This window comes from Manis pentadactyla, chromosome 14 (assembly GCF_030020395.1).
Source record: "Manis pentadactyla isolate mManPen7 chromosome 14, mManPen7.hap1, whole genome shotgun sequence".
Lineage (NCBI taxonomy): Eukaryota > Metazoa > Chordata > Mammalia > Pholidota > Manidae > Manis > Manis pentadactyla.
Genome location: NC_080032.1, coordinates 67,069,871 through 67,096,759, shown reverse-complemented (window position 1 = coordinate 67,096,759; position 26,889 = coordinate 67,069,871). Strand labels below are relative to the sequence as shown.

At 39.7% G+C, this 26,889-nt stretch overlaps 1 protein-coding gene and 2 long non-coding RNA genes across 4 annotated transcripts in view; 2 read left to right on the top strand and 1 right to left on the bottom strand.

The window, feature by feature from the left end:
• LOC130680527 (uncharacterized) overlaps window positions 1-4,891 on the top strand; it is a 104,287-nt gene extending 99,396 nt beyond the window's left edge. The window contains exon 3 of the long non-coding RNA XR_008993549.1: window positions 4,725-4,891. This is a non-coding gene — a long non-coding RNA (uncharacterized LOC130680527). The remainder of the gene's footprint in view (window positions 1-4,724) is intronic.
• LOC130680517 (uncharacterized) overlaps window positions 1-26,889 on the top strand; it is a 634,026-nt gene that overhangs the window by 564,767 nt on the left and 42,370 nt on the right. The window lies entirely within an intron of this gene.
• Window positions 7,544-15,933, bottom strand: LOC130680526 (uncharacterized). Its single transcript, XR_008993548.1, has 6 exons — window positions 15,780-15,933; window positions 15,296-15,463; window positions 14,513-14,612; window positions 13,961-14,063; window positions 10,675-10,793; window positions 7,544-7,722 (listed from the first exon to the last, which is right to left on the bottom strand). It is a non-coding gene; the product is annotated as an uncharacterized LOC130680526 (long non-coding RNA).

The following is a 26,889-nucleotide window of genomic DNA, read 5'->3' as shown; positions in this document are numbered from 1 at the left end:
GAGCACAAGCCGCAGTGTCCAAGCCACAGGATCCCTGACGGCGATGGCAAGACTCGTGACAGGGAACACTTTGCCATTTGCAAAGTGCTTCAACATCCATTGCCTGCTGTGGCCCTCACAGCGACCACCCTCTGGGGGAGACATGGCAAGGGCCACCTCACAGAGGCACATGAGGGAATTTAAATGCCCACACGTGGACCTGGAGTCCCCCCTTCCCAATCCAGACACTCTTGGTCCACTCCCGCCCACCACATCCTTGCTGGGCGACACCATTCCCAGGGGTGTTGTGGAGCAGGGCCCTCTTGCTGGAGAGACAGGCTGACTCGGTTGGGTAGGGCCGGCTGACAGAAGCTCACCTTTCAGAGAAGGACCAAGTCTCAGTCACCTCCATAGACAAGCTGCAGAGGCTCGGTGTCTATACACAGGACTTCCTACATTTACCTAATAGGCCCCGAGGTGTCCTATCCTTGTACTCACTTTTACCACAGATAAGAACATTTTCCCTTTTCCTTCCATGAAGAATGTAATGAAGGATTTTCTCTGTGGGACCCGCCCTGGCTTTCTTGCGTCAATGTATTTCTCTTCTCAAGAAACACGCACGTGCTCAGACCTACAGGCTCCTCTGAGCTCCGTCAGGCCGCTCTCTGCTTCCCGATGCAATGCCCCCACTGAAGCCCCTGCTCAGAGGCACTGCGGGGTCAGCACTGCCCTCAGGTCAGCCTGGACGAAGCCTCGCCCTAGACTCCTGCCCCAGGAAGGCAGCTGGTATATCAGTGCTCAGGGGCCTGTCCTCCTGCAGACATCAGATTCTTAGGATCTGGGCCTCAGCTGCCGTCCACTGGGTTTGGGATTTTGGCATGGAGCCCTTTAGCCACCTGGCCCCTGTCTAGGATCTTTGGCTAGATCCTCCTTCCGGAACTCGTGCCTGGCCTGGCTTATGCCTAGAATGAGGATCTTGTATTCTTTCCTGAGAAGAGATGATCTCTTCTTTCCCATCCCAGGAGCCTCTACAGCTGACTCAAAAAGCAGAAGTAAAGAAAGAAAAGAGAGAACCACATTCTGTTGGGTCTGGGCCAAGGGTTCCTTACCTTCCTGATGTTTCCATGTTTTTTAGATGGTAGTGATGAGGATGGATCACTTGCAAAGAAGGGGAGTAATAGAAGGAAGAGCCCCAGTCCCCACAGCATGCCTACGATGGTGTTAGGCACCCAGGAAGTGGAGCTGGAGCTCAGCCAGGTAGCTAGAATGCTTTTCAGACACAGGAGAGGATTCTCCATCATCTGAATCGCACTACTGCCCTCAGGCAACTGACCTCTGGGCCTGTGCTTGGGCAGAGCACAGCAGGCGCACATCACAGAGCAGTGGCCTTGTCACAAACGGTTCCTGAGAGCGGGGAAGGGGACACGGGAGGAGCAGGCAGAACCACAGCCCCTTCCCCACCATCCAGTCCCACAGGGCTCTGCACCCTACTGTGCCTTGTAGGTTCCTTCTTTCCAACTCTATTCACTCTGTCAGGGAGACATTAGCCACTTTTCCTCTCATCCGGACATTATCTGGTCCCCACATTCCTTTTTTTTTTTTTTTTAATAAGATATCATTGATACACACTCTTATGAAGGTTTCACATGAAAAACAATGTGTTTACTGCATTCACCCATGTTATCGAGTCCCCACCCCATACCCCATTGCAGTCACTGTCCATCAGTGTAGTAAGGTGCCACAGGGTGACCACTTGTGTTCTCTCTGCTACACTGTCTTCTCCGTGACCCCCCACACCACATGTACTAATCATAATACCCCTTAATCTCCTTGTCCCTCCCTCCCCCCTCTCCCCTTTGCTAACCACTAGTCCCTTCTTGGGTGTCCCTGAGTCTGCTGCTGTTTTGTTCTTTCAGTTTTGCTTTGTTGTTATACTCCACAAATGAGGGAAATCATTTGGTACTTGTCTTTCTCTGCCTGACTTATTTCACTGAGTATGTTACCCTCTAGCTCCATCCATGTTGTAGCAAATGGTAGGATTTGTTTCTTCTTATGGCTGAATAGTATTCCATTGTGTATATGTACCACATCTTCTTTAGCCATTCATCCGCTGATGGACACTTAGGATGCTTCCATATCTTGGCTATTGTAAATAGTGCTGCAATAAACATTGGGGTGCATTTGTCTTTTTGTATCTGAGAACTTGTCATCTTTGGGTGAATTCCTATGAGTGGAATTCCCGGGTCAAATGGTATTTCTATTTTTAGTTTTTTGAGGAACTCCATATTACTTTTCCACAATGGTTGAACTAATTTACATTCCCACCAGCAGTGTAGGAGGGTTCCCCTTTCTCCACATCCTCTCCAGCACTTGTTTTTCCTTGTCTTTTGGATGTTGGCCATCCTCACCATTGTGAGCTGAAAGCTCTTTTTGGTTTTAATTTGCATTTCCCTGATATTTAGTGATATGGAGCATCTTTTCATGTGCCTGTTGGCCATCTGAATTTCTTCTTCGGAGAAGTGTGTTCATAACCTCTGCACATTTTTTAGTCAGGTTATTTGCTTTTTGCTTATTGAGGTATGTACATTCTTTATACAGTTTGAATGTCAACCCCTTGTTGTCTGTGTCATTTACAAATGTATTCCTATACTGTAGGATGTCTTTTTGTTCTACTGATGTTGTCCTTTGCTGTACAAAAGCTTTTTAGCTTGATGTAGTCTCATTTGTTCGTTTTTGCTTTTGTTTCCCTTGCCTGAGGAGATGCATTCAGGGAAAAATTGCTCATGTTTATATTCTGTTGGGAGCGAGCCTATGGACTTTAAGGAATACCAGTTATGTAAGTCTTAAGACAACAGCAATCATTTCTGCAGTATCCTAGAAAAAGCAAAGCTGCTTCCCTAGCCAAACAAATATAAATCTTGCGGTCAAGTTGCTAAGCAATATTTCCTCCTCTGTTCTTCCCACTGGCCTTCTAACCCTGCTAACACCCTGCTTCTCAAGAACACCCGCTGCCTCAGGGAAAGACCCCACCCGTAAACTCCCCAAGGGCCCCCACCCACAAGATGGCAAACCTCCTGCTTTTCTTCCGGGTCCTCCGCTCCCGCCGGTGCCAGCCGAGGTCCAATCACCCCTCTACACCTTCCCGCGGCATCCCCTAAGGCCCAATCACCTTCTGACCCATCCCTTCCTTGCTACCTGTATAAATTGAGCCTGCAAACAATAAACTGTGTCAGCTTGATCAGACATCCTGTCTTGCTGTCCGTTCTTTGTATCCCTTGCCCCTTCATTCTCTCCTCCAGTTCGTCGACCCCCGTTGACTGTCCTGCGGGTTGTTACAATATTCAAGAGATTTTTACCTATGTTTTCTTCTATGAGTTTTATGGTTTCATGACTTACATTCAGGTCTCTGATCCGTTTCAAGTTTACTTTTGTATATGGGGTTAGACAATTATCCGGTTTTACTCTCTTGCATGTAGCTGTCCAATTTTGCCAACACCAGCTGTTGAAGAGGCTGTCATTTCCCCATTGTATATCCATGGCTCCTTTATCGTATTGTAATTGACCATATATGTATTCTTGGGTTTATATCTGGACTCTAGTCTGTTCCATTGGTCTGTGCGTCTGTTCTTGTGCCAGTACCAAAGTGTCCTGATTACAGTGGCTTTGTAGTAGAGCTTGAAGTCGGGGAGCATAATCTCCCCTGCTTTATTCTTCTTCCTCAGGATTGCTTTGGCTGTTTGGGGTCTTTTGTGGCTCCATATGAATTTCATGGCTCCACTGTCATTTTGACATCCAATAATTTATTCAAGAGGTGCCTCGGTTTAAAAATAATGACCAAACACCTTCCTCTCCTCTCCCTAATAAGTAACCTAAGAGAGATTCAAAGGATATTGCATATCTAAACCCAGAACTGAAATAAAATGGAATCAACTCTGATTCTCTTCTCTGCAAGGATAGGGGATAGAAAGAGAAATTAAGTTGAATTATAGTAAAACAAAACAATACATGTTTTTGCATACCTGAGTCTGTGGCCTAAGAATTATACCTGCTCTATATAATGCAAGAATTATGTTTAAGTAGATAGCTATCATCTAACAAACTCAATAACGTATGTGTGTAATATTGAATATAATGAATATGATGTATTATAACAGTATGTAGTATTGAATTGTAATATTAACATTAAATATTAATATTACATTGACAAAGATATTGTAGGTCTAAAGCAGGGACAGGATAAAGCAGTGGTTCTCAAACTAGGATAAAGTTTGTTATCAACTAGAGAGCTTTAAAATACATGGATGCAGAGGTTTCCTCCCCAAAGTTTCTGGTTTAATTGGTTGAGGTGTGGCCTGGGCATCAGGGCTTTTGCAGACAGCGACTAACCCCTGGCTCTTACTGAGTCCACCCTCTAGAAGTAGGCCTCTGGAGCTGAGTTAGGCTTACGAGGACATGTGTGCGTTGAGGAACTCTCAAAATGACATTAGAACCCTTCCTTCTGAAAAAGGCAAAAAGTCCTTTATGCCCCCCATGCCTCTTCCCTCCTTCCTCAGACTCTGGCACATACAGAGATGGCTGAGTAGCCAGGAAGCTGCTTCTAATTAGTCTGGGGCCTTTAGGAGCCATTTCTTTGTCTGCTTCTCAAAAGGGAGGCTGTTGGAAAATACAGTTACATGAAAAGATCACCCTGGAGTGGGAACAGGTGTGAACATGCTGATTTCTTCCTCCTCTTTCTTCTCCTAAAGTGCCTCTGAGAGTCAGCCCAGGTGAGAATAAGACATTTCAAAAAATGAAAAGAAAAAACACCTGAGTTCCTGTACAGAAACCTTTCCAGAGCGAGGATGTGCACAGCAGGGGCTCTGTGGGAGTGTGGTTCAGAGAGTTGCACGACAGCCGTGTGCCAACACCACCACAGGTAAAACGCCATCTCACATTTCTTGAAAGATGATTCCAAGGCAGGCAGGTCTTGTCTCTCCTGTGGCCCGCCTTGGTCCCAGGAAGTCAGTACTCCAGCCCTCAGGAACTCCGCTGTCCTCTTCGGCCTCTCTTGCTCCACCCTCTCCCCACAGGAGTGGTTCAGTCTGATTCGTCCTACTTCTAAAAAGGAGTCTCAAAAACAGGACAAGCCCCACTCGGCCTGGTGCTGGTGCTTCCGGTAGCCAGCAGCAACTCACCCAGCAGGGCCACCCCTGGCAGGCCTCGCGGGCCTCTGCTGCCCAGGTTACAGCTGTGCCCAGGCCAGCCCTGGAGGCAGTGGGGAGCCCTTGCTAGGAGCCCAACATAGTGTTAGAGCTGCAGGGAGATGCAGGCACTGGCCCTGAGGAACCTGCGGTCACAGCTGTGACATCTGTCTCCAGGCTTTGTCTGCCATGAGTGCAGCTGAGTATCTCAAGCCCTGTCTCTGAAAGAGTTGGTGCCATCACCCTCTCCCTGCCCTTGCCCATTTTTGTTCTAGGTGACCTGGTTCCTGGTCACTGCTCACTGGTTCACCTCTGTCTCTGAATACAGGGGCTCTTTGAACCGTAGTAGCTATAAGGTCATGAAGACTCCCTTCCAGGGAAGTCAGGAGCATGAATGAGGGACCTTAGAATTTTGCTGCAGAAATCTGGCCTTACAGAGGAAGTTGGGCAGATGAATAAAGAAGCAGAGTGAGTTGTACACAGGAGGTGCCTTTTAAGTATACTTAAGATAAACCTCTATCTTACGTGCGTTTCCGTTACTGGGTTTCTAATTCTAGCAACCAAACAAAAGCAGTCCCTATCCAGGCCATACATATTGCCCAACCCAAGCTCTGAAGAGCTAGGGAATCTCTTAATTCAGAACCAGATCATTATGACAGAACAAAACAATGGGCTGTCAGTTTTGGCCAATGCCTGCTGTGTGCTAGTAGAGGCAGGTAGGAGAACAGGTATGAAATCCCTGTACGTGCCCTGCCGGGTATTTACATCTTCCATTATCACTGGGAACTTGCTTACGATTGTCTCATTACAATCGTTTTAATGGGTAAGAAAAGTCCGAAGAGTTAATTCACATGAGGCGGCAGTCAAGCATAGCAATTAAGAGGTTGGGCTTTAGAATAAAAACAGTTCCAAGTTTGAATCACAGCCCTATTCACTGAAATATTTATGATTTGCCTCTTTTTAAACTTCTTACAAACTTTAACTTCCTAGTCTATAAAATAGGGAAAATACTAATGTCTTACAGGGAGTGGTGTCGATTAAATGAATACTGTGTAAATAAGTGTACATGGTGAGTATTCAATGTTAGCCTTAGTAAAGCATAAAGACACAGAGCTGGGCTCCTTTAGTATAGGTCCATTTGGCTTCAATGTCCTGGCTCTTTGCACTCAGCATGGGACCCCTGAAACAATAGCAAGATTCCCGATGTTTTACAAGAAGGTTGCAAGGGCTTTTAGGTAAGAAGGCTATTACCTACTCTGGAAGTCTGAGAGCTGAAACTGGAACATTTACCTGTCTTGAATCTGTAACTTGTGTTCACAATGTTGTTTTACATTGTAAAATCACAGGGAAAGGAACAGAATCATTGAAATTAGCGTTACTTTTAATTCTTCCTGAACCTGAACCTGTCAGGTTCAAACCAGGGAATCTGGAATTAGCAGATCTTGGGAGTAAAAGTGCACCTAAATTGGACCCCCTGGGTGTGAGTAACATGCCTTCAGATGCAATTAAGTGCTGCCAGTTCTTTTCCTCAGGCTTTACTCATAAACCCAACCACAAGTTTTGGAAATCTCATCATGCCTCTCTCATTTTTAAGCATATTTTCATGTAGTTTTAAGGCAATTATACGTGTCCCATCCCATAGTAACCTTGATCCAGTAACTCAGCCGGAGTTTTCATTTTCCTTAACGTATTTCCCTCTTACATAAGTGACGCTATGAAGTTGAAATGAATGCAAAGGCACTTAAAAATTGTAAAGTTGGACATATTTCAAAAACAAGGTTTTAATATTGTTAAAGGCTTTTAAAATACACAAGCTGTATTCAAAGTTTTGTGTAAATACCTCAGTTGGAAAAAAGAGTATGAATGTGAAGTCAAGACCTGGGCTCCATCTCCAGCTCTCCCAACTCAGGCTACATACGACCTACGTCCCAGTGTCCCCTGGGGAAATGTGGAGTAGTGCATGAGGTCTCATAGAAAATGGTTTAAATAAATAGCCAGTGATAAATGCCATACTGTTTTTGCTTTGAAAGTTTTACCTTTAACCTTAAGCTCCACATCAATTCACAGCTGAGGAATCCTACGAATGGGTCTCTATCTATAAAAGGCTCACTATTTGGTCCCAAGTTTTCTATCAAAGATCACAGCCCAGGTTTAGGAAAACTTCATTTCCCAGGTATACAGGCATACTCCCACATTTTTATCCTCCAGGATAACATACAAGCAAACAAAATCCTATTTCCAAAAGTTTTATTACATGTATCATTGGATGTTAATCTTTCTAGGCTTTGTAGCTAAAGTTTATCAGTGTGTAAACTCTACTTCATTCAAGAGAAACATGGCAGCTGAGTATGCAGAACACAAGTATCCATGCTTCGTAGGCATGCTTAAGGAGCGCCTGTCTTGCACCAACAGAAAAGAGAAAAACGCCTGCACTTTGGGGGTGCAGGTACCCCATCCCATCCTTGGGCACCCACTGAAGCAGCTTGGTGGTTGATGACACTTCCATACCAACATGTGATTCAAAATGGGATCCCTTCCATCGTTCATCATAGTCTTAGAAAACCTGGAGGAGATATCACAAATTAACTAACCTTAAGCCAATGTCAGAGAAATGGGGAGAGAAGGTAATGCACAAGGAAATATATTACACAAAGAAAATACGCACTGTGTCATAAGCAGCATACATTTCAACAAAAAGGCTGGGGACAGATACGGTTTTTTAGATTATTAAAAATATTTATTCCAGGCAGATTCCCTTTCCTGTATTAAAAAAAACATGAATGGAAAAATTCAGAGACCAGAAACTGGGTTAAACCAATTCCCAAGTCCTTATCAAATAAGGTATCAATGAAGGAAAAGATATTTTGGACCTTAAAATTAAGAGAGCCTATACAAAACTTCGATGGGAGAAAAGAGAAAAAAAGAAAAAACCCACCAGCAAAATAAAGTCCGAATGACCATGTACATTCTACAGTCTCACAAAACTGTAAAGCACATAAAACTGTACTATTTAATATAAACACATAAAACTCCATGAACTTTTTGTGAAATTCTGATCGCAGTGTATCATTTACAAATCTTTTGTCTTCTGATCATCTACACCTTTTGCACAGTTCTTGAAAACAACATCATCATCCCACCTCAGGGAAAAAAGGAAATAGAATGCTTTTATAATGTTTGTTTCAGGAGACAAGAACAGCATGCAAACTGCAAAACTTAGTCATTACACAGAAAGATACTCAACATGTACATCATTTGATGTGCTGATTACACCCAAAAGAATAAAAATAATTCTTAATAGGTTGTAATCTTGCTTTATAATAGTAGGAAGGCAATATCTGTTTAGAACATACATTCTTTGTACATGCGTGTATGCATGCCAGAAGAAACTTCACAGGGAAAATAAAGGATAGGGGCACCTTTGGAAATATTGTTAGTAAAGTCATTGGTATAGTACACAGAAATATGAAAAGCTGAGCACAACTAGGTCAAATATGGTCTGCATATTAAGACATATTTTGACCTACAAAAGATTCTACTTCCAAAAAAGGCAGAAAAACTATATAGTTTAATATTAATATAAACATAATCTGAATAGATTTTTCTCTGACCACTCTCTCAACCCACTCCCAATAAACTTTAAGCTTCTCCTTCTCAACACCAAAACTGCTCTTCCATGTGGCTAAGTAGAGTGGCCAGTTCACGGTACTCATTTTACCAGCCCTGTCATCGGTATTTGACCTAGATCATCTCTCTAGGCCTCTTCCAGTGTTTTGTTTCATTGGCTTCCAACATGCCAGTCTCTTCTGGTTCTCCTCCTCCTCACTAACTGCTCCTCTTCTTTCTAGTTTCTTTCATCAAAATCCAATCAATCAGCACTCACTTACTAAACACCTCATACCTACCAGGCACAGTTCCAGGCATTGATTGCTAATCATTTACCCAATCTCTAAATATTATCCCAGGCTGTCCTCTGACTTCTCTACCTAAAGCCATTCCCTAGTGATCTCATCTAATTTCATGGCTTTGAAAAACTTCTATAAATTGACAACTCCCAAATCCATCCTCTCCAACTTGGACTACTCAACATTTCCACAAGAGCATACATAACATCCTAAACTTACCATATCTTAAATATGTCACCTCCCCTGCCTCCAACAGTAGTTTACTTTCCTCCCCATCTCAGTCCTTTCAATTGCTTAGGTAAATACGTTGAAGTCTGGTCTCTGATAAAATGTCACCTTCCCAGCAAATCCTTCCTTGACTATTCTGTTGCCTCTGCATGGAGGCTGTAAGTTTTTATAGCATATGGGCCATTGTTAAGGACTCAAAGTTTACTACGAATGAGTTAGGAAGCCACTGGATACTTCAGAGCAAGGTTGTGACCTTTCATTTTAAATGGATCACAATGCTGCTGCTAAATAAAAATGTAGTTAGGGAGGGAGAAGGTAGTGGGGGTGCAATCAGACGACTGAGAGGTACTGCATCACCCCAGAGGGAGAGGGTAGCAGTGGAGGTGGTGAGAAATAGGTATGGTTTCAAAGGTAAGCCTACGGGGTTCCTTGATCACATATAAAATAACCAACCTGCCTCCTATTCAGCACCTCCTATAAGCTTTTTTGCTATACTTTTCTATGTATTACTTTTTGAAGTACTACATAAAATATTTATTGTTTTATTATTCTCCCTCTTCAGCTTTCTACTTCACTCTTCCAAACACAGGTGGTATAGAAAAGAGTTCATAGATCAGGCCTAAACTAAGACTGTTATTCTTAAGACAGGCTGCTCACGAGGTTGCTCCATGGCTGGCAGTTGCGAACCTGGATTTCAGGAATCTTCTGTCATTGTGCCTAGACTATCTGTACAAATATGGACTATGCAGAACACCTTTTTCCCTTCTGGGAGTCTGGATTTTGGTATGTGCTGTGCAGAGGTTGCCTACCAGACTAGCCCTAGTGAAAACCTCAGGCACTGAGTCTCTAATGTACACTCTCTGGGCAGAAAACACTGCACTGTACTTGCACTGCTGGGGTCAAGAATTTGTGCGACACTTCACAAAAGGGACAGAACATAAGGAAGAAATTGCGCACATGGATTCTTCTGGTATCTTTTCCCCTTATGATATAACTGTGTATTTTTACCACATTAGCCATTAGTATAACCATATGCTGAGCCTGAGGCCTAATGTAAATCTCTGAATTTGAAGGACAGTCTTAGGGATCCCTGACATAGACACCTAAAATGTAAGCTTTGTAAGGTCAAGGGCTCAGTGCCTTGGTCTGTCCCTAGTGTTTTGAATAATACCTGGTACATAGCTGGTTACTGTAAATCTCTATTGAAAATAAGTTTATTTTCTTTCATTTTCCTTCTTCCATTACTGCAGTCTGATAGAGAAGAGTTATCAGTGGAAGGTGGGATTTACAGAACATAGTTTGCAATAAAACTCTTAATCTTTATATATATATATATATATATATATATATATATATATCTCCAACCCATTAGTGTAGAGTACCTTCTTTTAACTTTGAAATTGGCCTGAGGCTGGGATGGGCCTGTAAGGTTAAGGAGAGGGTTTCCACTCAGAATGTTTTCCATATAAATTCTTTCTTCTTCAGCTTTCTGTTCTTGTTCCTGTCAGTGACAGGGGAAGATGCCTATTTATTCTAATAACTCTGGGGTCAACTTTTTTCCCTAGTTAATATTTAAAAAGACAGGATTTTATGAAGAAGGGATAGCTTCAGGGTAGGTTTATTTGCTTTTCAGACATATCAGAAAAGTTTCGCTCATCAAAATAAATTGGCATTTTTATTATAAATATTTCATGCTTGTCATCATACATTCCTTAGGCTCTTCTGACTCTTCTATGATGCATATTTAAATCATTTTCCTTCCAGAGGTACATACAAAATTGCCTATTTTAAGAGTACACCACTAAATGTACTCTAATAATTTAAGAACATACTGACCATTAAACACACATTTAGTAACGCTATTACCTCAATTTTTTAAAGAAGAGTTATACAGAACTGTGATTAAAAATTATTTCATTTTGAACTATTAACAATGTAAATTTTCATCTCCAGGATTGGTGACAAGTTATTATTGACCAAGAACTAGCTCCTAAAATAAGACAACTACCATGTAAAAGATCATATTCAGGTAACATACATTTCTACTAAGTTAGCTGACATTTATCAATTTTGTTCTTCTTATTATTATTTTTGTACCTTTCATCCATCATCAGCCATAAGCTTGTCTTTCTTCACTTTAATTTTAGCATTACCTTTTTAAACTCAAATTATCCTAGTTTCATTTTTAGGATTAGGAATACAGAATGTCTAAAATCCTTAGGCAGAACTTTTAGACCTACCTGATTCCATGCTATTTTAAACCAAAGATAAATCCCACCTTGCTGTGTTTTGGGGATGACAGAAATTGATGAATTAGTAGATCAAGGAAGGAAAAGAGACTCTGAATTTAAAATGAAAGTAATATAATAGAACACTTGAAAAAATAACCTAATTTTCCATATAGATTAATGATACAAGATTTTCACATCTCAATGTAAACAATGGATTTCATGTTTGTGAGGCCAAATAACTGGGAGGTGAGAAGATACAATTTTCAGGGAAATATACAGTAAAATTCCTTTAGGTCACTGCTCAAACCTTCAATAACAAAGTCTGGAAGAATCATCATAGATTAAGAATAGACAGCTTTATCAAAACTATGTATTTCTAACAAATTATATTGATGATGAAAGTGAAAAGACATTTTTTGAGATTATAGAAAAACAGATACTCAAGTACACAATATATCCAAACTTATAAAATAATGTGTGTGCTGTAATAAGGTTCTAGACATTTTCTATTTGGAGTATTATTTCCTTTAGAGTTCCTGATACAGCACTGGAGAAAAAGGAGCCAACCCTTTCCATATTCAAGTACCAGGATCACTAGGCTTCATGAACATATAAACTAGTGGCCAGATGGCCTGCAGGTTTTTGAACTACCTATTTTTGTAAATAAAATTTTCCTGCAACATAGTCACACCCATTCATTCAGGCATTGCCTGCTGCTGCTTCTGTGCAACAAGCAGAACTGAACAGCTGAGAGACACTGTGGCCTGCAAACCTGCAAAAAATATTTACCATCTGGCTTTTTAAAGATAGTGTCTTGGCCCCTGACATAGACTGACTGGTTTGAAATGTTATTTTGGTTATAACTCAAAAGTCTGCCACTAGAAAACCAGAACAGGGACAAAAAACTAAGACTCATTCAACCCCAAGAAACACCAACACATTGTTTACAAAGAGATAGATAAAACTCAGAACATTGCAAAACCTGTCTAAAAGTGTTTATCCTCCCTAAGGGTTGCCCAAATACATTTAAATCGCTTCTCATATGTATCCAGAGGTGTTAGGCAAGCAAACAGGATTTGGAATAGAACAACTGCCCTTCAGATTTGTCACAGGTAAATGAAACAAGGAAATGAAAGAGTACCGTGGGGCCACAATGGGTTCACAGAGCTGTAGTAGAGCTGGAGACCATGGCGTGCTTCCCATAGAATGGTGTGGTGGGGAGTCCTGGACAGCAGAAGAGGCCCCAGATAGGAAGGAATCAGACACAAATAATCTTATGCACATGTTATTCGTATGTTATCCTAGTGCTGAGGAAAGCTATTCAAATGTTAGTGAAGTACACATTGAAAATCACAGTCAAATTGTAAAGATTTCTGTGACTGCAATAGGAGCTTCAGAAGAATATAAAACTTGAAGGATTGCTGCGTTCTTATTATTTTTGATAATGAAATTTATGAAACAAAAGTCTTGTCTTTATCATCTCTTCTTCAATATTTGATTTAAGAAATCTTGAACCTAATCAATGCAATAACGGTGACGTTCTTTCCAGGGATGCAAAGCTCTTAAAAATGGTAGTAGTTTTCTCCATGATGTTGCCAGTTGTTTGAACAAGTGGACATTTCCAAAATGTTAGAATATAACTGATGCTTTCCATTAGTGCAAATCACATCCAGTAAATTCACATAAGCAACCCTATCCACTACAAAAACATTTTTTGAGTTTTACATTGCAGACTGTAAGCACTTAAATTTTGTGTTAGAATAAAGTTAATAGTTCATCTCATTGAAAACATTTTGGTCGTCAAGATTCATAAGATGCGTATTGGGAAACAAATTTTGTTTTTAAAATCACAGAATTAGAAGTGTATCAGACTGATGGACAGTGACTACAATGAGGTATGGTGGGGGGACTCAATAATATGGATGAATGTAGTAGCCACATTGGTTTTCATGTGAAACCTTCATAAGAGTATACCAATAATTCCTTAATTTTAAAAAATTATTTTAAAAAAATACATAGGATAAAAAGAAGTGTATCAGGAAGCATAGCCAATACATATAACTGTTAAAATTGTCAATAAAGTATTCTTTCTGTTCAAAATGAAAATGAATGTGCATACATTTGTTAAAAGGTTTGTTTCAGAAATTCGATAAAAAGAAATACATAAGTAAAGTCATAAATAGATATCCACCCAATAATCATCATTGGTGCCTTGTCAAAGTATTTCATTCAACCTTAGGTCATCATTGATAGTGTCATCATTTTGAGTGTATAAATTTTATCTATGTGATTACATGAGAAATACTCTTTGACATACAAATAGATTTGACTCCTATCCCCTCACATGTATCCAGTTACATGTATCAAGCAAAATAGTTAATACATAGTTCTCTTTCCTACAAATAAAATTATGACTCAGAGTCTCTTCTGAAATTACCTGTTTTGTTTGCTTTCTTGTTGGAGGAGATATTTTCTGAACATTCTTTTGCTTGGAATGACTTCTGAGTCACTGAAGATAATTCAGAAAGGTCAATTTTAAACTGAAATAGAAAATAATTTGACATTCTTATATGCAGGATCCTGTACTAAATTTGGAAATAAAAAATGATTAATGAAACATCACTTGCTTCAAGGAGTTCAAAAGTAATGAATTCATAAACATAAAAATAAAATAATATAACTATGATAAGTTCATTCAGCAATTGATCACAGAGAAGGAAATTTTATTCTGGTAACAGTGTGAGAAAGTTTTTCATAGAGAAAGATATTTTTAAGAGGCATTTCTGGTAAAGGAAACATGAGAACAGACTGTATTTAGTAAGGTTCATTATGTGCTTAAAAATGGACAATGACGTTTCTAAGAAATTTTCATTCTATGCAAAGAATATCATTCACGGTCAAGGAATTGAACTGATCAAAAAGTGTATTCTCTTTAAAAGATTTCATTATGTGAGTAATGGAAAAGCAGATTTCTGTTTTACATACTCACTTAAACTTCATGGCTAAGATTCCAACAGACAAAAGAAGCACCAGGCAAATGATTCACTGAATCACTGCAACGTATTTCCATGAAAATCAAGTAGAAAGATCTGTAAAGAGATTATTAAACCTTGTGATATCAGCTTCTAAATGTTTACTCAGAGTTCTGCTTCTGTTTTAAGTTAGTCACTGTGGGGTAAATGGAAGTTTCCACCCAGAATTTCTGCCTGGCTTCCATAGTGGTCTGCAGATGAGGGACCTTTTACGTACAATAGGCCACAGCAGGATGGCAGCCAGGGCAAGGGGTGGAGCAAAAAACAGCCATTCTCTCCTCCCCTCTGTTCCAGGTACCTAATTGGTCTGGTACCGGCCAGCCACCAGGGTCCTGTCGGAGGGGCGGTCAGGAGAAGCGAGCAGGTGCTGTGGCTCGAGTGTTGGATGGAGCGGGCTTGCTGGAGATGGAGGAGTTGGTAGCGCGTCAGGGGAAGCCCAGCGAGGGACTGAGCTTGGCGCAATAAAACCCTTTAACCCAACCTGCCCTTCCCCTTGCCCTTCTTCACTTTCACCAGATTCATAGGGAGCTTGCCCTGGGAAGGAACTGCCTTACTCCCGGAGCTACAGTCCAGCACAACACAGCTCACATACAAAGGCAGGGAAAAGAGAGGTAAGCTACAAAGTCGTATCTCGTCTTGAGTGAATGAGACGGTTGAATTAAAAAAGCAATCAGGTGATGGATTCTAAGAGGTAACAAGCCCTGCTTCTGTAGAAAGAAGGGACACATACTGTACTTCACCTCTAGCAAAGCATAGAAGAAAGAGTGGCAGCCATGAAATCAGTGAAAATTTGAATACACTCCAAGGCTAAGAGCAGGCAATCATGAGACTGGAATCCTGTGTAGCCATAGACGAATGGAAGTTCACACACACTTGCCAATTACTCTGTTGGCTTCCACTGGATGTTCCTGGAAAGATAAGAAAAGTTCAGAAGCCCATCTGTGGCATGGGTCTGCAGGGTCTGTCAAAGTTTGGGTTTAGTGGGTAGATCTGGAGTCCATCCCTGTTCTGGGCCATGTGTGAGTAAAAGATGGTAAATGTCTGGTCTTAAGGGACAAACATAAAACCCAGCTGGTACCCTGGCTGTCCTAACTCCAGGGCTGATAGAGAGCTGCCGCTGAGGAGAGAGTAATAAATGCTTCCCCACCATCCCTCTCCCTCCGCACCGGTTCATCCACTCTACGGAGAGTTCAGCTGCTACTGGGGGAAAAGTAGAAAGCTAACCTGCCCTGTACCCTGCAACGACAATCGGTAAAAGCACCTGCTTCTAGAAAAGGATCAGAAAGCCAGCTTGAAATGGTAAGGCAAAGGACCTCAGCTCAAGAGGAAGCAAACTGCCTCACACATGAAGTACAAGTACAGGACAGATACCACAGAGGGAGGGACAGAAACCCCCTTGCCTGAGCAATAAACCCTGCTCTTAGTAAAACACATTTAAAAAAAACAATGCATTCAAGACCAGATCTGGGAATGGATTAGTTGTAACTTTCAGACAGGAAATATGAAATAACAATGGTTGATAGATAAAGGCATCTGTTGGGAAAATGGAATCTGGCATAGATATATGGAGCATTTCAGTAGAGATATGAAATTTATAAGAACTATAAGATGGAAATGCTCTGAATAAAAAATAACCATGTTATCAGAGATGAATAATTTGCTCCACAGACTTGTCTGTAGACTCTATAGAGCAGATAAAATGATTTTACCTCTCTGGTCTTTGAGACCTCTGCTCCAAAAGTTGACTCTTTATAAATCTCTCTTCTTAACCTCATTAACTTGGATTTATTGAATTTGCATTCTGCAGAGTATTCAATAATATTATCTAAATCCACTTATCAGAATGGAATCAGTGAAAACCATTGGTCCTGTGGTAAGCCTGGATTCATTTGACTGAATTCCATTCTTTCACTTCAAACATCAAATGTGTGCAAAACATTTATGTAATCATGATAGCACATTCATAAATGTGTGTTCCCAAACCCTACCCCCAGAGAACGATGTCCTTACATTATTTTTACTCCTTTTTTCCCAATATCTAAAGAAAAATCTTTTTATTCCAGTTTGATTTCCAGGTTTTCTGTCATTTTATTCCAAAAAATGAGTGAATATTTTTAAAAGCTTAAGTGAAATTTTAAAAAGCAAGAAATGAAAGTTCATCTCCATAATAAAGAACTCAGGCTATGTGGACAGAAGTAGGGATTTAAGAGCCTCAGAAATGTGATGCTACTCAAATTAAGATATGCAGGGTCAGTTTTTAGAGAACATTTATCCTGTAAGATAAGTGGGCAACAGGGAAAAGAAATCAATTGTGAGAAAGATTGTTATGGCTTATGAATAAAATCCCCTGCCAAGCATATATAAATTCACAGTTCCTTTGCAAATTCTTGTGTTTGTCTTGTTTTGCTATTTCAGATGTGTCTCTAAGCAAAATCGGGCCCTGCCATTTCAATCAGATGGTGTGCTTAAGCAGGATTTGTAGGGATATACCGACAATACCCTTCCATTATCCACCTTCAGCCTAGATTTAATCATTACCCCATCTCTGCTTAGGCATGCCATTTTACTAAGACTGCAGAACACTTGGACTAATGGTAGAAAGAAATGTTTAAGAAGGATGGATTAGACTTAAGCCATGAGGATATTAGTAATACATCAATAACATGAAGCAAAAATCAGGAAACTAATAAAAAAAGTAGAAATTAAAATTTTTCAGAGCATTCTCAGTTAAGAGATGGATGTTTCAGGTGGAGAAACCCGTTTATGACATTAGGAGAGTTATTGAATTGAAACAATCTTGAAAGCACAATCATGTAATGAATGACTATAGTATCAGATCCATTCCAGGCTCCATAAGCCTCTTTACTTGAATGATAGACTGACTTCTAACACTTAGAGGCTCTCATGTCGTGAACATGCCATTTAACCATCATGACTGTTTACATTTGTATATTGGCTATCAAGACGACACTTACCTTGTGGAATTCTTTCGGTATTGATTTCTACATGTGAAAGCATTTTAGAAACTGAAAAACTAAACGTTTTTACACTTCCTTCACTCATTACTGAAGGGCAGAGAGGCAAGAAAAATGAATGGAAGAACATATTTTTCAATTCATGTAAATTCTGGAATCAGCAAGTAAAATTGGTGTTGAATAAAATAGTGTTAGGAATGAACTCAAATTACTAGTGACGAGAATATAATTCAAATGCAAAAACATTTTAAGAAGGGAAAAAACATGGTTTTATTTTTCAGGTTAACAAGTTGGTGTGACATGTCACTTCGGTCTCTTTAATGTCTATTAACTACAAATCTACAAACTGATTTATAGTCATTCACTGAAAAATTCCATATAAATTGTCATTTAATTTAAATATAAGTGATGAGTCATTCAATATACATTGATTAATCAGTCATTCACTGATAAGTAAAAAAGGAAAAGATGATCTGACTGCTTTATTGGATGGCATAGGATGAAATTTATCTACAGCCTGGCATGCAAGTGCCACGAGCCTCTGCAGTCTCACCTGCTCCCTCCTTTTTTTCAGTCTTACCTTTCATTTCTCCCATTTCCATGTCCCTTAATTCCATCGATACCCCTATTCTTTTCAACATAATATAGGTCTTTCCACCTGAGTGTTTCACTCAAATTCTTTCTCTGGTATATTTTCCTGCTACATTTGCTCATTATAATTTTAGTATATTCAATCTGTAAATCAAATTCCACCACCTTTACTAAAACTCCCTGATCCTTCAATAACAATCTGTTCTTCCAATTTTTCTCATGATTTTTTATTTGTCACCCTTCTATCAATTAGCTCCTCTTATCTTGCTTTCATTGATGCCTCCCCACTGTATTATGACCTCCTTGATTTGTCTAATTAATCTTTGTCATTGCCATAATTGTTTATTCAATTTCTCCATGCAGTTTAACAAGCAATTAAATGCATCTTCAAAGCTAATGTTTAGTGAATTAATTAAGTTCTATTTCAGGAGGAATTTGGAAAACATTTTTTGTGATTGAAACATTTTAGAAATTTGAAAGAAATTAATGTGAAATTGCTTTACTCTTTTACTAGAAGATAATATACCCAAGCTCTTCATAATCAAAAAACACATCCTATGGGAGGATTAATTATGCTTTTCCTAGGTTGAATTTTGTATTTCCTTATTGGTTTTCTTTAAGCCGCTATTTCATATCACTTAACAATTTCTAGGATTCATAAAGTGTTACATCAAATAAAAACAGTGATAATAATACAATTCCTAAATGTAAATAATAATTAGAATAACTTACTTAAAATTATATATATAAATCAAATATACCTGATTTCCCTCCTAGCATCCCTCATCTTCAATACTTTCTCCTTTCTTTTCCTATGTTCTTTCCCTAACTTGTTACTCATATGTTATTTGGAAGAATATATATATATATACACACACCTGCATATTGATACATCAATCTGTCCTTGAGTTTTGTTTCTTTCTACTTAATTTCCTTCAACTTTCTTAAAAAACACATGCTGAGAAATTGAATGAATATCTGAGAAATTATAAATATCTAGTTTATCGAAGAAAATGTCTGAACTTTTGCAGAGTGTGCATATATATCCTGGGAAGAAGCAGATCGTGACTCTTATGATGGAAGATTCAATACAAGAATTTCAATACTTAGAGCCCAGAAGAGAAGCCAAGAAAGGCTGATAATGTCTTGTCCTGTGAGAGACTGATATGTGAGCACAGAATTCAAGGGCATACTCTTCCCAACCACACAGGAAACTGCTCTGCTGCTGCTCATTTTAGCTCTGTATCATCTCTAGATTGGGCATGTCATCGACTAGTCTTACCTGAAGTTACACAATATGCCTAACACATTCACACTGATACACAAACAATTTCACTAACCTTTGCATTATCACAAACATAATTTAATTCATCATTGCTTATTAGGAAAGTAGCTTCAAATGTTTTAATTATTTTTAATGTGCTTTGTTACAGATCATAGTCAGTGAATATTCTGGAAATATTATTCCTTAAAGACACTTCTGTGATATTTCTTTATGAACTCTTTCAGTTCTAGAGTAGGTACCATTTTTCATCACGAGGTAGTGTATATGGGACTTTTCTCAGGACACTGCAGAACTTACTGTTAGTGGGCTGTCAGGTCACAAATCATTCTTATCAGTCATGGCCACTAAAAACAAAAAATGAAACAATGAAACCTAATCAGCGAATGATTTGTGTAAAATTATTCATGTAAAATCAGTTTCTCAGTTTCATTTTTTGTGTGATAGGAAACACTTAAAACATTTTGACAATTCTTGCATTGCTTTAGCTTAGGGTAAATTTTGTGTTTATTTTTTGCCTTTAACATTTTCAAAAGTTTTTATCTAATTAATCTATCATGTTGACACTGTAAAGCTTTAAAGAATCTATCCTAAAGATACTCACATGCTATTTTGTGATGATACCCGTGTGTATGTATATTTGTATACACATACACATATGTATATACACAGATACATAACACATATGAATTTATGTGTGTATATATATATATATATACATAGCTGTATACCATTATTGAATAAGAGTTGTCCATGTGGCCTATTATTATATTCCTTCCAGCTCACATCTCTCTCCACACTCAAACTTATGTTCTGCTTTAGTATGGTTTAGTCACACTTTAAAATGTAATGTTACTGATGTCCCCAATACATATACATAGCACTTTTAACTATTTTCATGTAGCAATAAAAAAATAGTGCACATATATTAATGTTTCATTATTAAGAATAAAATTCGGAGGCGGAGCCAACATGGCGGCGTGAGTAGGACAGTGGGAATCTCCTCCCAAAAACATATATACTTTTGAAAATACAACAAACACAACTAGCCCTAAAAGAGAGACCAGAAGACGCAGGATAGTGGCCAGACTGCAGCTACACCAGCGAGAACCCAGCGACTGGTGAAAGGGGTAAGATACAAGCCCCGGCCCAGCGGGACCCGAGCGCCCCTCCCCCCAGCTCCCGGCGGGAGAAGAATAGGCAGAGCGGGAGGGAGACGGAGCACAGGACTGCTGAACACCCAGCCCCAGCCATCCGGGCCAGAGCGCAGACACAGTACGTGCCCAGGGGGCCCTGGATACTGGGGGAACAGGGAGTAAGACCTCTGAGCGGGTGCTGAAGCTGATGCCCCTGTGACAAAGAAAAGCGGGGGCTTTTTGAAAGTCTTAAAGGGACAGGGACTTAACAGCTTGACGGAAACAACCCAGGTCACAGTACAGCAGCTGGAAATTACAGGGAAAACCGGGTGCACTAACAACCTGGGCAACAGCTCTGAGACCCCACACAGAGGCAAACAGTCAAGCAGCCCCCCCATCCATTACCCCACCGGGCGCTGCGAAAGCAGAGAAGCAGCCTGAGACAAATTCCGCCCATAGAAAGGGAAATTTCTCCCTTCCGGCCAAGCAAGACACAAAGACCCACTCTACACGCAATTACCCAACACAAGCCACTAGGGGTCGCAGTTGTCCCAGTAAAGAAAGGCCAGTAGCAAGTGAAAATTTTGGCCCTCCCAGCTGACAGTCAATAGCACCTGTCAACATGAAAAGGCAAAAAAATATGATCCAGACAAGACTAACCCAGACAGCTTCAGCATCTGCTACATCTTCCCCTGAGAAGGAATCTGGGGAGATAGATTTAGCCAGTCTACCTGAAAAAGAATTCAAAACAAAAGTCATAACCATGCTGATGGACTTGCAGAGAAATATGCAAGAACTAAGGAAGGAGAATTCAGAAATAAAACAAGCTCTGGAAGGACTTCAAAACAGAATGGACGAGATGCAAGAGACCATTAATGGACTAGAAAACAGAGAACAGGAACGCAGAGAAGCTGATGCAGAGAGAGATAAAAGGATCTCCAGGAATGAAAGAATTTTAAGAGAGCTGAGTGATCAATCTAAAAGGAATAATATAAGAATCATAGGCATTCCAGAAGAAGTAGAGAGAGAAAAGGGGATAGAAAATGTCTTTGAAGAAATAATTGCTGAAAATTTCCCCAAACTAGGGGAAGAAATGGCCTCTCAGACCACAGAGATACACAGAACTCCCATGACAAGGGATCCAAGGAGGGCAACACCAAGACACATAATAATTAAAATGGCAAAGATCAAAGACAAGGACAAAGTATTACAAGCAGCCAGAGAGAAAAAAAAGGTTACCTACAAAGGAAAACCCATCAGGCTATCATCAGACTTCTCAACAGAAACCCTACAGGCCAGAAGAGAATGGCATGATATACTTAATGCAATGAAACAGAAGGGCCTCGAACCAAGACTACTGTATCCAGCACGAATATCATTTAAATTTGAAGGAGGGATTAAACAATTCCCAGACAAGCAAAAGTTGAGGGAATTTGCCTCCCACAAACCACCTCTACAGGGCATCCTACAGGGACTGCTCTAGATGGGAGCACTCCTAAAAAGAGCACACAACAAAACACCCAACATATGAAGAAGGGAGGAGGAGGAATAAGAAGGGAGAGAAATAAAGAATCATCAGACTGTGTTTATAATAGCTCAACAAGCGAGTTAAGTTAGACAGTAAGACAGTAAAGAAGCTAACCCTAAACCTTTGGTAACCACAAACTTAAAGCCTGAAATGGCAATAAATTCATACCTTTCAATAATCACCCTAAATGTAAATGGACTGAATGCACCAATCAAAAGACACAGAGTAATAGAATGGATAAAAAAGCAAGATCCATCCATATGCTGCTTACAAGAGACTCACCTCAAACCCAAAGACGCGCACAGACTTAAAGTCAAGGGATGGAAAAAGATATTTCAAGCAAACAACAGAGAGAAGAAAGCAGGTGTTGCAATTCTGGTATCAGACAAAACAGACTTCAAAATAAAGTAACAAAAGACAAAGAAGGACATTACATAATGATAAAGGGCTCAGTCCATCAAGAGGATATAACCATTATAAATATATATGCACCCAATACAGGAGCAAAAACATACCTGAAACAAATATTAACAGAACTAAAGGAGGAAATAGAATGCAATGCATTCATTCTAGGAGACTTCAACACACCACTCACTCCAAAGGACAGATCCACCAGAAAGAAAATAAGTAAGGACACAGAGGCACTGAACAACACACTAGAACAGATGGACCTAATAGACATCTACAGAACTCTACATCCAAAAGCAACAGGATACACGTTCTTCTCAAGTGCACATGGAACATTCTCCAGAATAGACCACATACTAGGACACAAAAAGAGCCTCAGTAAATTCCAAAAGATTGAAATCCTACCAACCAACTTTTCAGACCACAAAGGCATTAAACTAGAAATAAACTGTTCAAAGAAAGCAAAAAGGCTCACAAACACATGGAGGCTAAACAACACACTCCTAAATAATCAATGGATCAATGACCAAATCAAAATGGAGATCCAGCAATATATGGAAACAAATGACAACAACAACACTAAGCCCCAACTTCTGTGGGACGCAGCAAAAGCAGTCTTAAGAGGAAAGTATATAGCACTCCAAGCATATTTAAAAAAGGAAGAGCAATCCCAAATGAACGGTCTAATGTCACAACTATCAAAATTGGAAAAAGAAGAACAAATGAGGCCTAAGGTCAGCAGAAGGAGGGACATAATAAAGATCAGAGAAGAAATAAATAAAATTGAGAAGAATAAAACAATAGCAAAAATCAATGAAACCAAGAGCTGGTTCTTGAGAAAATAAACAAAATAGATAAGCCTCTAGCCAGACTTATTAAGAGGAAAAGAGAGTCAACACAAATCAACAGTATCAGAAATAAGAAAGGAAAAATCACAATAGATCCCGCAGAAATACAAAGAATTATTAGAGACTACTATGAAAACCTATATGCTAACAAGCTGGGAAACCTAGGAGAAATGGACAACTTCCTAGAAAAATACAACCTTCCAAGACTGACCCAAAAAGAAACAGAAAATCTAAACAGACCAATTACCAGCAACGAAATTGAAGCGGTAATCAAAAAACTACCAAAGAACAAAACCCCCGGGCCAGATGGATTTACCTCGGAATTTTATCAGACATACAGGGAAGACATAATACCCATTCTCCTTAAAGTTTTCAAAAAAATAGAAGAGGATGGGATACTCCCAAACTCACTCTATGAAGCTAACATCACCCTAATACCAAAACCAGGCAAAGACACCACCAAAAAAGAAAACTACAGACCAATATCCCTGATGAACGTAGACGCAAAAATACTCAACAAAATTTTAGCAAACCGAATTCAAAAATACATCAAAACCATCGTACACCATGACCAAGTGGGATTCATCCCAGGGATGCAAGGATGGCACAACATTCGAAAGTCCATCAATATCATCCACCACATCAACAAAAAGAAAGACAAAAACCACATGATCATCTCCATAGATGCTGAAAAAGCATTTGACAAAGTTCAACATCCATTCATGATAAAAACTCTCAGCAAAATGGGAATAGAGGGCAAGTACCTCAACATAATAAAGGCCATCTATGAAAAACCTACAGCCAACATTATATTGAATAGTGAGAAGCTGAAAGCATTTCCGCTGAGATCGGGAACTAGACAGGGATGCCCACTCTCCCCACTGTTATTTAACATTGTACTAGAGGTCCTAGCCACGGCAATCAGACAAAACAAAAAAATACAAGGAATCCAGATTGGCAAAGAAGAAGTCAAACTGTCACTATTTGCAGATGACATGATACTGTACATAAAAAACCCTAAAGACTCCACCCCAGAACTACTATAACTGATATCAGAATACAGCAAAGTTGCAGGATACAAAATCAACACACAGAAATCTGTGGCTTTCCTATATACCAACAATGAACCAACAGAAAGAGAAATCAGGAAAACAACTCCATTCACAATTGCATCCAAAAAAATAAAATACCTAGGAATAAACCTAACCAAAGAAGTGAAAGACTTATATTCTGAAAACTACAAGTCACTCTTAAAAGAAATTAAAGGGGACACTAACAGATGGAAACGCATCCCATGCTCATGGCTAGGAAGAATTAATATCGTCAAAATGGCCATCCTGCCCAAAGCAATATACAGATTTGATGCAATCCCTATGAAACTACCAGCAACATTCTTCAATGAACTGGAACAAATAATTCAAAAATTCATATGGAACCACCAAAGACCCCGAATAGCCAAAGCAATCCTGAGAAAGAAGAATAAAGTAGGGGGGATCTCACTCCCCAACTTCAAGCTCTATTATAAAGCCATAGTAATCAAGACAATTTGGTACTGGCACAAGAACAGAGCCACAGACCAATGGAACAGACTAGAAAATCCAGACATTAACTCAGACATATATGGTCAATTAATATTTGATAAAGGAGCCATGGACATACAATGGCGAAATGACAGTCTCTTCAACAGATGGTGCTGGCAAAACTGGACAGCTACATGTAGGAGAATGAAACTGGACCATCGTCTAACCACATATACAAAAGAAAACTCAAAATGGATCAAAGACCTGAATGTAAGTCATGAAACCATTAAACTCTTGGAAGAAAACATAGGCACAAACCTCTTAGACATAAACATGAGTGACCTCTTCTTGAACATATCTCCCCGGGCAAGGAAAACAACAGCAAAAATGAACAAGTGGGACTATATTAAGCTGAAAAGCTTCTGTACAGCAAAAGACACCATCAATAGAACAAAAAGGAACCCTACAGTATGGGAGAATATCTTTGAAAATGACACATCCGATAAAGGCTTGACGTCCAGAATATATAAAGAGCTCACACGCCTCAACAAACAAAAAACAAATAACCCAATTAAAAAATGGGCAAAGGAACTGAACAGACGGTTCTCCAAAAAAGAAATACAGATGGCCAACAGACACATGAAAAGATGCTCCACATCGCTAATTATCAGAGAAATGCAAATTAAAACTACAATGAGGTATCACCTCACACCAGTAAGGATGGCTGCCATCCAAAAGACAAACAACAACAAATGTTGGCGAGGCTGTGGAGAAAGGGGAACCCTCCTACACTGCTGGTGGGAATGTAAACTTGTTCAACCATTGTGGAAAGCAGTATGGAGGTACATCAAAATGCTCAAAACAGACTTACCATTTGACCCAGGAATTGCACTCCTAGGAATTTACCCTAAGAATGCAGCAATCAAGTATGAGAAAGATCAGTGCACCCCTATGTTTATCACAGCACTATTTACAATAGCCAAGAATTGGAAGCAACCTAAATGTCCATCGATAGATGAATGGATAAAGAAGATGTGGTACATATACACAATGGAATACTACTCAGCCATAAGAAAAGGGCAAATCCAACCATTTGCAGCAACATGGATGGAGCTGGAGGGTATTTTGCTCAGTGAAACAAGCCAAGCAGAGAAAGAGAAATACCAAATGATTTCACTCATCTGTGGAATATAAGAACAAAGGAAAAACTGAAGGAACAAAACAGCAGCAGAATCACAGAACTCAAGAATGGACTAACAGGTACCAAAGGGAAAGGGACTGGGGAGGATGGGTGGGTAGGGAGGGATAAGGGGGGGAGAAGTAGGGGGGTATTAAGATTAGCATCCATAGCGGGGTGGGAGAAAGGGGAGGGCTGTACAACACAGAGAAGACAAGTAGTGATTCTACAACAGGTTGCTACGCTGATGGACAGTGACTGTAAAGGAGTATATAGGGGGGACCTGGTATAGGGGAGAGCCTAGTAAACAAAGTATTCGTCATGTAAGTGTAGATTAATGATTAAAAAAAAAAATGCAGTTCCTATGTGGTGACCTCTAATGAGTTCTACACAATGATATAAAGGACATATAAAAGTGTAGGCAAAGGGTCTGTTTGTGTTTATACAGAGGATCAAAGCCTAATTTGGCTACCCCGAAAATGAACTAAGATACGATATGAAAAAGAACTTCCAACATCAGCACTCTCGGGAAGACTCACGACAGAAGATGATCAGAAAAAAAAAAAAAAAAAAAAAACTTCAACAAAGATCCACACACTGTCACAGGTGTAGATGCACTCATCCCACCAGTTCCTGGACTTGCCATGGGAAAGATGAAGGAGATATCTAGGCTGGCCTGTGCATGCAGTAAAACAAAAATTGGACTGGATCTATACTGTTGGAACTCAACCAAGAATTAGGAGAAGTGCAAATTGTAGCGCTCCAAAATCTTAAAACCACAGACTATTTATTGTTAAAAGAACATATGGGATATGAACAGTCCCCAGGAATGGGGTGTTCTAGTTTATCTGAATTCTCTCAGACTGTTT